This window comes from Rutidosis leptorrhynchoides, chromosome 4 (genome assembly GCF_046630445.1).
Source record: "Rutidosis leptorrhynchoides isolate AG116_Rl617_1_P2 chromosome 4, CSIRO_AGI_Rlap_v1, whole genome shotgun sequence".
Lineage (NCBI taxonomy): Eukaryota > Viridiplantae > Streptophyta > Magnoliopsida > Asterales > Asteraceae > Rutidosis > Rutidosis leptorrhynchoides.
The window spans coordinates 214,713,678-214,724,826 of record NC_092336.1 but is presented as its reverse complement, the minus strand read 5'-3'; the positions used below and the strand labels follow the sequence as shown (position 1 = coordinate 214,724,826).

Genomic DNA, 11,149 nt, shown 5'->3' with positions numbered 1-11,149 from the left:
TTTGAATATAACTAATTCTGGAAAACTAAATTATATTTATTCAATTTGGTACAAACACATTTTTTTTCGATATAATAGAATTTGATTATAAAATATTTTTATGGATTTTCAATGATATAAAAATAAAAATAAATATAAAATAAAGATTTCTAATGAGCACCAAAAGACTACAACATTTCATCACAAGATTGAAAGTTAAAATGTTGGAAATCACTAAACCTGCGCACTTGCACGAGAAAAATCATAACTAAATCATACTGACTCGAAAAAGGGTGATTCCGGTGTCCAAACGACCGTAACTCAAAAATCTACAACTTTCATGAAGACACCATACACGAATCGTGTACCTATCTACACGAAACGTGTAATCTTGTGCCGACATATTTTGGTGGCGGCTCACTATGCAACATGTTTTTTAATTTTTATTAATATTATATTATATTATTATATTATTTATAAATCTATATATATAGGATCGATCATAATTGTTTTCTAACTATCTATCTCTCACACTCTCTCTATAATTATATTTATTATTATTATTGTTAGTGTTATTATTATTATTATTATTAGTATTATTATACATAAAATACTACGACGAGGTCATGGGCGAGTTATTTCAAAACGGGTTTTATGAGCGGGATAGAGCTAAGGAAATTATGAGTTATGGTTATGGAGGTGATGGGTATTGTTCATGGGTATGCTTGTGAGGTTAAACTAGTGTTTGTCACCTCCATTGCGTCTACGTACCTTTCCTACAATATTGAACCTCAATATTGATACGTGAGTACTCCTAATTTAATTTTTACATACTAATAGTGTATCCCTGACTAGTGCTCGAGAAAATAGGATTATGCATGCTTGTAAATTTGATAGTGCCCTTAGATAGGTTATGCCGAATCTTAAAGGTTGTTATATTATAGTTGAAGGAAGATATAAGATTTGCATGTCCTTAAAAAGCTAGAAAAAAATTAAGAACTTTTCCTTTAGATGCCAAATAGATTTGATGGACGGATTAAAAGTTATAGTCAATTAAAATTTCGTAAAAATGATTATTATCGTCGTTAATATCGTTGTCTTAATTTTTTTTATCAAATTGTTATTATTCCAAAATAACACGACTGTTACTTATTATTATTATCAATACTATATTATTAACTAGAAATGTAATACAAATTATATAACTACCTTAATAGAATCTATCGCAGTATTTTTATGATATTAAATGAACTTTATAAGTTTTATTACTTAAGATATATAAAAGTATATTTTAATATAAAATTTTATTTATAAACGAATTATATTATTTACTTTATTAAATCTTTAAAAAAAAAATATTTTAAAAATATAAAACGACGATATTTAAATTATATAATAAAACATTTATAAAGTTTTGAAATCATTTGGAGTTAAACTAATTTTTGTCGACCTTTGCATACTAGACTCGAGCATTAGGATTGTGGTACACTATGACTTAACTTAATGTATTAGACAAATATTGACAAATACATAATTATATATAAATAATTTAGGTTCGTGAATCCAAGGCCAACCTTACACTTGTTCAATGATGTTATATGTATTTTTACTACAAAATACAGTATGGTGAGTTTATTTGATTCCCTTTTACTCTTTACATTTTTGGGACTGAGAATACATGCGCTGCTTTTATAACTGTTTTACGAAATAGACACGAGTAAATGAAACTACATTCTATGGTTGGATTATTAAACTGAATATGCCCCTTTATAGTCTGGTAATCTAAGAATTAGGGAACAGAAACCCTAATTGACGCGAAACCTAAAGATAGATCTATTGGGCCTAACAAACCCCATCCAAAGTACCGGATGCTTTAGTACTTCGAAATTTATATCATGTCCGAAGGAGGATCCCGGAATGATAGGGGATATTCTTATATGCATATTGTTAATGTCGGTTACCAGGTGTTCACCATTTGAATGATTATTTTTGTCTCTATGCATGGGACGTATATTTATGAGAACTGGAAATGAAATTCTTGTGGTCTATTAAAATGATGGAAATAAATGATTATGATAAACTAATGAACTCACCAACCTTTTGGTTGACACTTGAAAGCATGTTTATTCTCAGGTTTGAAAGAGATCTTCCGCTGTGCATTAGCTCATTTTAAAGATATTACTTGGAGTCATTCATGACATATTTCAAAAGACGTTGCATTCGAGTCGTTGAAGTTCATTAAAGATTATTATTAAGTAAATGACAGATTAGGTCATTTATAGTTTGGATATTATGAAATGGTATGCATACATGTCAATTTTCGATGTAAAGAAAGATTGTCTTTTAAAAACGAATGCAATGTTTGTAAAATGTATCATATAGAGGTCAAATACCTCGCAATGTAATCAACTATTGTGAATCGTTTATAATGTATATGAACGGGTCCTTTCAGTTGGTATCAGAGCGGTGGTCTTAGCGAACCAGGTCTGCATTAGTGTGTCTAACTGATAAGTCGTTAGGATACATTAGTGAGTCTGGACTTCGACCGTGTCTGCATGTCAAAAGTTTTGCTTATCATTTCGTGTCGAAAATTACCTGCTTATCATTTTTAAGTCTAGACGCGCTTTTCTGCATTTATTGCATAATAGTGTATAGACGAATTCTTATCTTAGCATATCTGATACTGTGAACTTTGACTGACATTTTTCAAAGATTCTCCGTAATTTATGGGATTTTGGTATTATATATACATATGTAAATTATGTATAGAAAGATATCAAATCTAACTCCTATAATCAATTTCATATCAAAAATTCATTCCCTTGATCATACGAGATGGATCCCTCAACCAGTTCGAATTCCTCAGATTACGACAGCTATTCCGATATGGAGTCTCATTCCAGCTCCGAAAGCAGTATGACAGGAATAGATCAACCAATCAGTCATCACCTATTCTGGATGAAATGGGGATGGGTTCGTAGCCTCCTCAATTATTGGAGACAAGAAGAAGGTGATCCTTTCCATCCACCAAATTGCCCTATTGACAATGAACCTGAAGCACTTACCGGCGAACCTGTTCGAGAAACCATTTTCTCTCTCATCTCCAGAGTATCTCGTCACGATTATATACTACACCAAATTCTTGATTATATTTATCCGCTCGTCCGAACCGACGATCACCCAGGTGTAATAGAAGAAGTTAACGAGCTTCGCGCTCGGGTAGTGGCTTTGGAGAATACGGTGCGAAGGTTACAAACACCATCAGCAGCACCAGCAGCGTAACCAGTACCGCCAGTAACATCCACATCGCAAGTCTCAATACTAAAAGCACCAGCAGCATCACTGACATCAACATCAACCACCATTATTAACATCAACAGGATCATTACCACCACCAACAATCACATCCGCATCACACAACTCAATATCCCAATCTGTATATCGGATATCAACGTCACACGCACCAAAGATACCAAGGAGTACCAACAACAACAAACGATGAAGTATTGATTCATAACTTCATCGGAGAAACATTCTGTGGTGATTAGGTAATCTCTAAAGTTTTAGAGATTATCTATCTCAGCCTTAACCGTAAACCAGATGAGTGGACAGAGATGATAGAGAGAAGAACCGAAACCCTAACAAGACTGGTGCGTAAGGTACAAGCTAGACTTGTTTTACCAACATCATCAGCAGTACCAATAGCCTCACCAACACAGTCAATGCTGTCAACATTGTTAGAATCGTCAGCACCTCTAACCTCACAAGTTTTGCCAATTCAAGAATCACTGTGGAAACCATTACAAATTAATAACAAGTATATTGTATCAACGAGTTATGAAGTATTAACTCAGTTCCTCCGAAGAATTTATATGTATATTCTATAAAAAAAAATTTACCATAATAAATCTTTCTGTACTAAGCTATTATGTATGGAACTTAACTATCTGGTTAATTCATATTACTAATTTGCTATGATGTACATTCTTCGTTAACAATTTAATCATTGTTAACTACAATCTCTGCTTCAACTCAATGAATTTTATTTCATAATAAATCAAGTGTATCATTCAATAACATGTTTGATTATACACTTTCATCTTTGATATACCCGAAATTTACGGGAAAACAATATTCGTATCTTGCGAAGTTAGCAAGAGTTCCATGAGCATCAGCATGATTCACTAAGGAAATACATATAAATATTGAAGCATTGATTACATTAGTGAAATACTCCGCAAAGTTTATGTAATCTCTAATGTTTTAGAGAAAATTCATTTCTAATTCAATCCGAAAATCAAATGAGCTTAGTATGATATTAACTCATTGAATCTGTACTACATCTGAAGAAAATATACCCACATATATTTTCATAAAGATTGTAATGAGAATTCTTGTTCAAAATATTATTTGTGAAATTTTTTTAACGGGTAGGTAATACCCGAGAGATATATAAAATCACAATTAATATGTTACATTCTTCAATTCTGATTCAATAATCATCAACTAAACCAATATACATTCTTCTATAGAAATCAAAACAATCATACTCATTCGAATCTAATTACATATTCTGATTTTGGGAATTTCAGAATTCAACTCGAGATACAACCAAAATCATCACTCTTAGATCCTTATATTTTTCAAAGCTATACTTTGACTTCAAAACTGTGATAGCACATCACTTTTAATCGTAACACACAAGATGGATATGAGAAATCATTCGGGATTTAGGACGATTTCATCATTTGGATATTGACTATGACAATCTGCAATCAAAACCCTCCGAAATTCTAGAAGACACTTCAAATAATAAACAATTGAGATGATGATCCAACCACACGTTACCCGAAGTTTTGTACCTGAAAAACTCTCGAAACCAAAGTCATAATCTAACATGTACCTGCGTCGAATTCTTCTAGCAAGAACAACATTTCGATTCCTTTTCAAAGTAGCCAATTTTGTCACGGATCCAGCAAGTCAACTTCGATTTTTTTAGTCGGACCAGTCTTATTATAACCCTGATAGATACGTTGCCCTTTCGTCATTATTACTGGGGAACCTTTCATATTCCACCATATTACCACCAGCGTTTAATCATTTAAAACACGATTCTTCTGAACCCACCTCAGATTGATAACCAGAGATTCAGATATTATTGCATTAAATGCAGAGGAAACATAAAAATGGTAGATGGTTTAAACGGTCAAAAGTTTGATGATAAAAGATAGTGAGTTGGTAAAGCTCAGAAAAAGAAAGGATTTGGTACTGAAAAATGGATTGAGCAAAGTATGAAGGAAGCCATGGACAAATCACAGAGACTGAATCTGCCTTCAAAGGATCCAAATGATTCAGTGCCTGCTGAACTCGTTAGCGAACACCTTATTTCTTATTCTAAATCTCCACAGACAAATATTCTTCATCATCATCATATCTTGAATATTCTAAGATATCATAGTATCTTTCATTATAAATATCCTTGATAATTCTGAAGATATTTTCATAAGTATTCTCATTTGAAATCAATTATCTCTCTGTAATATCTGCAACATAAAAAGAAACTGTGTTAGTTTCTAAATACTGAAAAATTCGAATATGAATGTTTTTGAAGTAGTGTTGGGAACTGATACATGAGTTAATATAATATAATGACACTTGATCAACGTCATTATATTACAGTAGGTCATGTTAAGTTTCTAATGGGATGTGATGATTCACAGCACCATCATCATGTGCCATTTACACGACTCTTACATTCGATCTAATCCTTAAACATAGCAAGAAAATATTTCTTGATGATTCGATCTTTTACAGGATATTCTGGTAATTTGACAAGTCAAAATCGCATCATTAAGATTTCCTTCTTAGAACATTAACTATGTTCATTCCGAAATTCATAACTGCAAATTCTGGACCATTACTCGCTTGACTCGAGGACGGGAAGAGGAAACGAAAGAATGAAGCTCCAAACTAGAAATTGGAGCATAAACCGCAGCAAATAAAAGAGAATATTAATTATGGGTGACAATGATTATAGAAGACAGATGCAGGGGCATCGAAATATAAGGGAAGATATAAAACTCAACAACCACCCTGAAGCTACAAACCGTGCATATCAATACGTATTGCCACGTAAAGGCACGGAAAAATTAATAACACTATAACCCCAAGATAATAGTAGAAGTAAATAAAATCTTCCGGTGGTAGATGAAAGAGAAGGATGACAGATGTAAAAATTAAGAGTATATCAAGGATCAAAATGGGATGGAGCATATTGACGAATGTTTTAAAGTATGAACTGAGGGGAAAGAATAGAAGGTGTGAGTTGTAAGGAAACAAAGAGGGTGGATTTATAGAAAAATATCCGACAGAGCAATCGGAACAGATTATTACATTTACTCAAAGAAGATCCTGATTTCCTAAGTCGCCGAAGAACCAAATCTTATTACGAAAATTTTCTTTAAATCCCTTAAATTCCGGAAATCAATCATAGCTACGTAATCAGTTAAAACAAATCTACATTTACTCATTTCGCTCTTTTACGATAGCTTCACTCATACGCTTCGAGAAATCGAATTATTTTATCCGTACTTCTTAATCATGATAAAACTCTATGTATCAGCTTATATTCGTCATAATAACATTCTTACTATTAGCTATGACGACCTCTATCAAATTTCGGGACGAAATTTCTTTTAACGGGTAGGTACTGTAGTGACCCGGAAATTTCCGATCAAATTTAAACTTTAATCTTTATATGTATCCGACGCGATAAGCAAAATCTGTAATGTTGAGTCTCGAAAAGTTTGAAAACTATATTCATGTAATCAATTACCCTTTGACCATGTCTGACGATTCACGAACAAAAATGTGTAAATAGAAATGTATGTGTATGTACATATGTGTATTTTTTTTTTAAGCTAAGAAATATTGATAAAACATTTAAGAGCTTGGTGATACAAAAATAGATTATGAGATTATTATGTGACTTGAAAGCATTGAACGAATTAGTTGATATGAATATAAGCTACGAGATCTATTTTATGAACATAGAAATGCTATCACAGTAGTTAGTGAATAATACTTTACTTGAACGTATTTGTTCGATGTAAGTTTATCAATGAGATTAAAAGATAATATCAAGTGATTGATTTATCAGGTACATTGAATTATAATTACGAGTCTTTGTTATGAGGTCCACTTGAATTAGAAAACTCTTACTTTTAACGGTATTCGGAATATTTAGTAAAGTGATTCCATGTAAGAACAAAAGTGTTATTATTGAGGATTAGACAGAGGTTAGCGGAGAGTCTCGTTTAATTATCAAAAGCGTACCTTGCAATGATTGACTTGTGTCACTTGGTAGGTTAATTATTTAGTTTTCTTAATATTGAAGACGTTTTACGATATAGATGAAACCTTTTAAAGAATGATTTTGAATATAACTAATTCTGGAAAACTAAATTATATTTATTCAATTTGGTACAAACACATTTTTTTTCGATATAATAGAATTTGATTATAAAATATTTTTATGGATTTTCAATGATATAAAAATAAAAATAAATATAAAATAAAGATTTCTAATGAGCACCAAAAGACTACAACATTTCATCACAAGATTGAAAGTTAAAATGTTGGAAATCACTAAACCTGCGCACTTGCACGAGAAAAATCATAACTAAATCATACTGACTCGAAAAAGGGTGATTCCGGTGTCCAAACGACCGTAACTCAAAAATCTACAACTTTCATGAAGACACCATACACGAATCGTGTACCTATCTACACGAAACGTGTAATCTTGTGCCGACATATTTTGGTGGCGGCTCACTATGCAACATGTTTTTTAATTTTTATTAATATTATATTATATTATTATATTATTTATAAATCTATATATATAGGATCGATCATAATTGTTTTCTAACTATCTATCTCTCACACTCTCTCTATAATTATATTTATTATTATTATTGTTAGTGTTATTATTATTATTATTATTAGTATTATTATACATAAAATACTACGACGAGGTCATGGGCGAGTTATTTCAAAACGGGTTTTATGAGCGGGATAGAGCTAAGGAAATTATGAGTTATGGTTATGGAGGTGATGGGTATTGTTCATGGGTATGCTTGTGAGGTTAAACTAGTGTTTGTCACTTCCATTGCGTCTACGTACCTTTCCTACAATATTGAACCTCAATATTGATACGTGAGTACTCCTAATTTAATTTTTACATACTAATAGTGTATCCCTGACTAGTGCTCGAGAAAATAGGATTATGCATGCTTGTAAATTTGATAGTGCCCTTAGATAGGTTATGCCGAATCTTAAAGGTTGTTATATTATAGTTGAAGGAAGATATAAGATTTGCATGTCCTTAAAAAGCTAGAAAAAAATTAAGAACTTTTCCTTTAGATGCCAAATAGATTTGATGGACGGATTAAAAGTTATAGTCAATTAAAATTTCGTAAAAATGATTATTATCGTCGTTAATATCGTTGTCTTAATTTTTTTTATCAAATTGTTATTATTCCAAAATAACACGATTGTTACTTATTATTATTATCAATACTATATTATTAACTAGAAATGTAATACAAATTATATAACTACCTTAATAGAATCTATCGCAGTATTTTTATGATATTAAATGAACTTTATAAGTTTTATTACTTAAGATATATAAAAGTATATTTTAATATAAAATTTTATTTATAAACGAATTATATTATTTACTTTATTAAATCTTTAAAAAAAAAATATTTTAAAAATATAAAACGACGATATTTAAATTATATAATAAAACATTTATAAAGTTTTGAAATCATTTGGAGTTAAACTAATTTTTGTCGACCTTTGCATACTAGACTCGAGCATTAGGATTGTGGTACACTATGACTTAACTTAATGTATTAGACAAATATTGACAAATACATAATTATATATAAATAATTTAGGTTCGTGAATCCAAGGACAACCTTACACTTGTTCAATGATGTTATATGTATTTTTACTACAAAATACAGTATGGTGAGTTTATTTGATTCCCTTTTACTCTTTACATTTTTGGGACTGAGAATACATGCGCTGCTTTTATAACTGTTTTACGAAATAGACACGAGTAAATGAAACTACATTCTATGGTTGGATTATTAAACTGAATATGCCCCTTTATAGTCTGGTAATCTAAGAATTAGGGAACAGAAACCCTAATTGACGCGAAACCTAAAGATAGATCTATTGGGCCTAACAAACCCCATCCAAAGTACCGGATGCTTTAGTACTTCGAAATTTATATCATGTCCGAAGGAGGATCCCGGAATGATAGGGGATATTCTTATATGCATATTGTTAATGTCGGTTACCAGGTGTTCACCATTTGAATGATTATTTTTGTCTCTATGCATGGGACGTATATTTATGAGAACTGGAAATGAAATTCTTGTGGTCTATTAAAATGATGGAAATAAATGATTATGATAAACTAATGAACTCACCAACCTTTTGGTTGACACTTGAAAGCATGTTTATTCTCAGGTTTGAAAGAGATCTTCCGCTGTGCATTAGCTCATTTTAAAGATATTACTTGGAGTCATTCATGACATATTTCAAAAGACGTTGCATTCGAGTCGTTGAAGTTCATTAAAGATTATTATTAAGTAAATGACAGATTAGGTCATTTATAGTTTGGATATTATGAAATGGTATGCATACATGTCAATTTTCGATGTAAAGAAAGATTGTCTTTTAAAAACGAATGCAATGTTTGTAAAATGTATCATATAGAGGTCAAATACCTCGCAATGTAATCAACTATTGTGAATCGTTTATAATGTATATGAACGGGTCCTTTCATTTTGGCTATTCGAAACGTGGGCAAAATCAAAAAAGTCTATTAATTGGATAATTTATATAATTTTTCTTTCCTTTTAAAAACTAATAGGATATTCAGTGAATGCACCGAGCAAGACGTTCACCACCTTTTGGACGTTTACCACCTGTAACTAGATCAAGACATCTAGCAAATATTACCGCCGTTGATTTTTCTTTAGAATCATCATCCAGTCGACCAAGTACACCAATTCAAATTTCCGATAATCCATTTTTTGAACCCGACCTCACAATTGAGAATCCGGAGAATATTCAGGGATGATTCGTAGATCCTGAACCATTAATTTTTCCTCCGGAACCACCAATCATTCAAACAGAGATTGTTGAGGAACGATCCATTAAATCATAATCCTCTAGTGATTCAGATTCAACAAATTCAATTATGGAAAATCTGGAACCTTTAAGTATAGAAGACCGAATGAGAGCTAAACGCACTGGCCAAGGTCACGCAATTACTCATCCAGACATTAATGCGCCAGATTATGAAATCAAAGGACAAATTCTACACATGGTGACTAATCAATGCCAATTTAGTGGTGCGCCGAAGGAAGATCCAAATGAACATCTTCGTACCTTTAATAGGATCTGCACACTATTTAAAATAAGAGAAGTTGAAGATGAACAGATATATCTCATGTTATTTCCCTGGACTTTAAAGGGAGAAGCCAAAGATTGGTTGGAATCGTTACCTGAAGGGGCGATTGATACATGGGATGTTTTAGTTGAAAAATTTCTTAAACAATTCTTTCCAGCATCTAAAGCCGTAAGACTTCAAGGAGAAATTGTTACGTTCACACAGAAACCAAATGAAACTCTATATGAGGCATGGACAAGATTTGGAAATTTATTGAGAGGATGTCCGCAACATGGTTTTGACACTTGTCAAATAGTATAAATATTCTACCAAGGATGCGACATCACTACAAGAAAAGACATAGATATAGCAGCTGGTGGTTCTATTATGAAGAAAACAGAAACTGATGCTTATAAAATTATTGATAACACTGCTTCCCACTCACATGAGTGGCACCAAGAAAAAGATATCGTTAGATCATCTAAAGCAGCTAGAGCCGATTCTAGCCATGACTTAGATTCCATTTCAGCAAAGATAGATGCTGTCGAGAGACGAATGGAAAAGATGACTAAGGATATACACTCAATACGAATTAGTTGTGAGCAGTGTGGTGGACCACATTTGACAAAAGATTGTCTCAGTATTGAACTAACAATGGAACAAAGAGAGAATGTTTCATATCTAAACCAAAGGCCT

At 31.9% G+C, this 11,149-nt stretch overlaps 1 non-coding gene across 1 annotated transcript; it reads right to left on the bottom strand.

The window, feature by feature from the left end:
* Positions 1-10,645: 10,645 nt before the first annotated feature.
* LOC139845982 (small nucleolar RNA R71) lies at positions 10,646-10,752 on the bottom strand. The gene has a single exon (XR_011758731.1). It is a non-coding gene; the product is annotated as a small nucleolar RNA R71 (small nucleolar RNA).
* Positions 10,753-11,149: the final 397 nt, after the last annotated feature.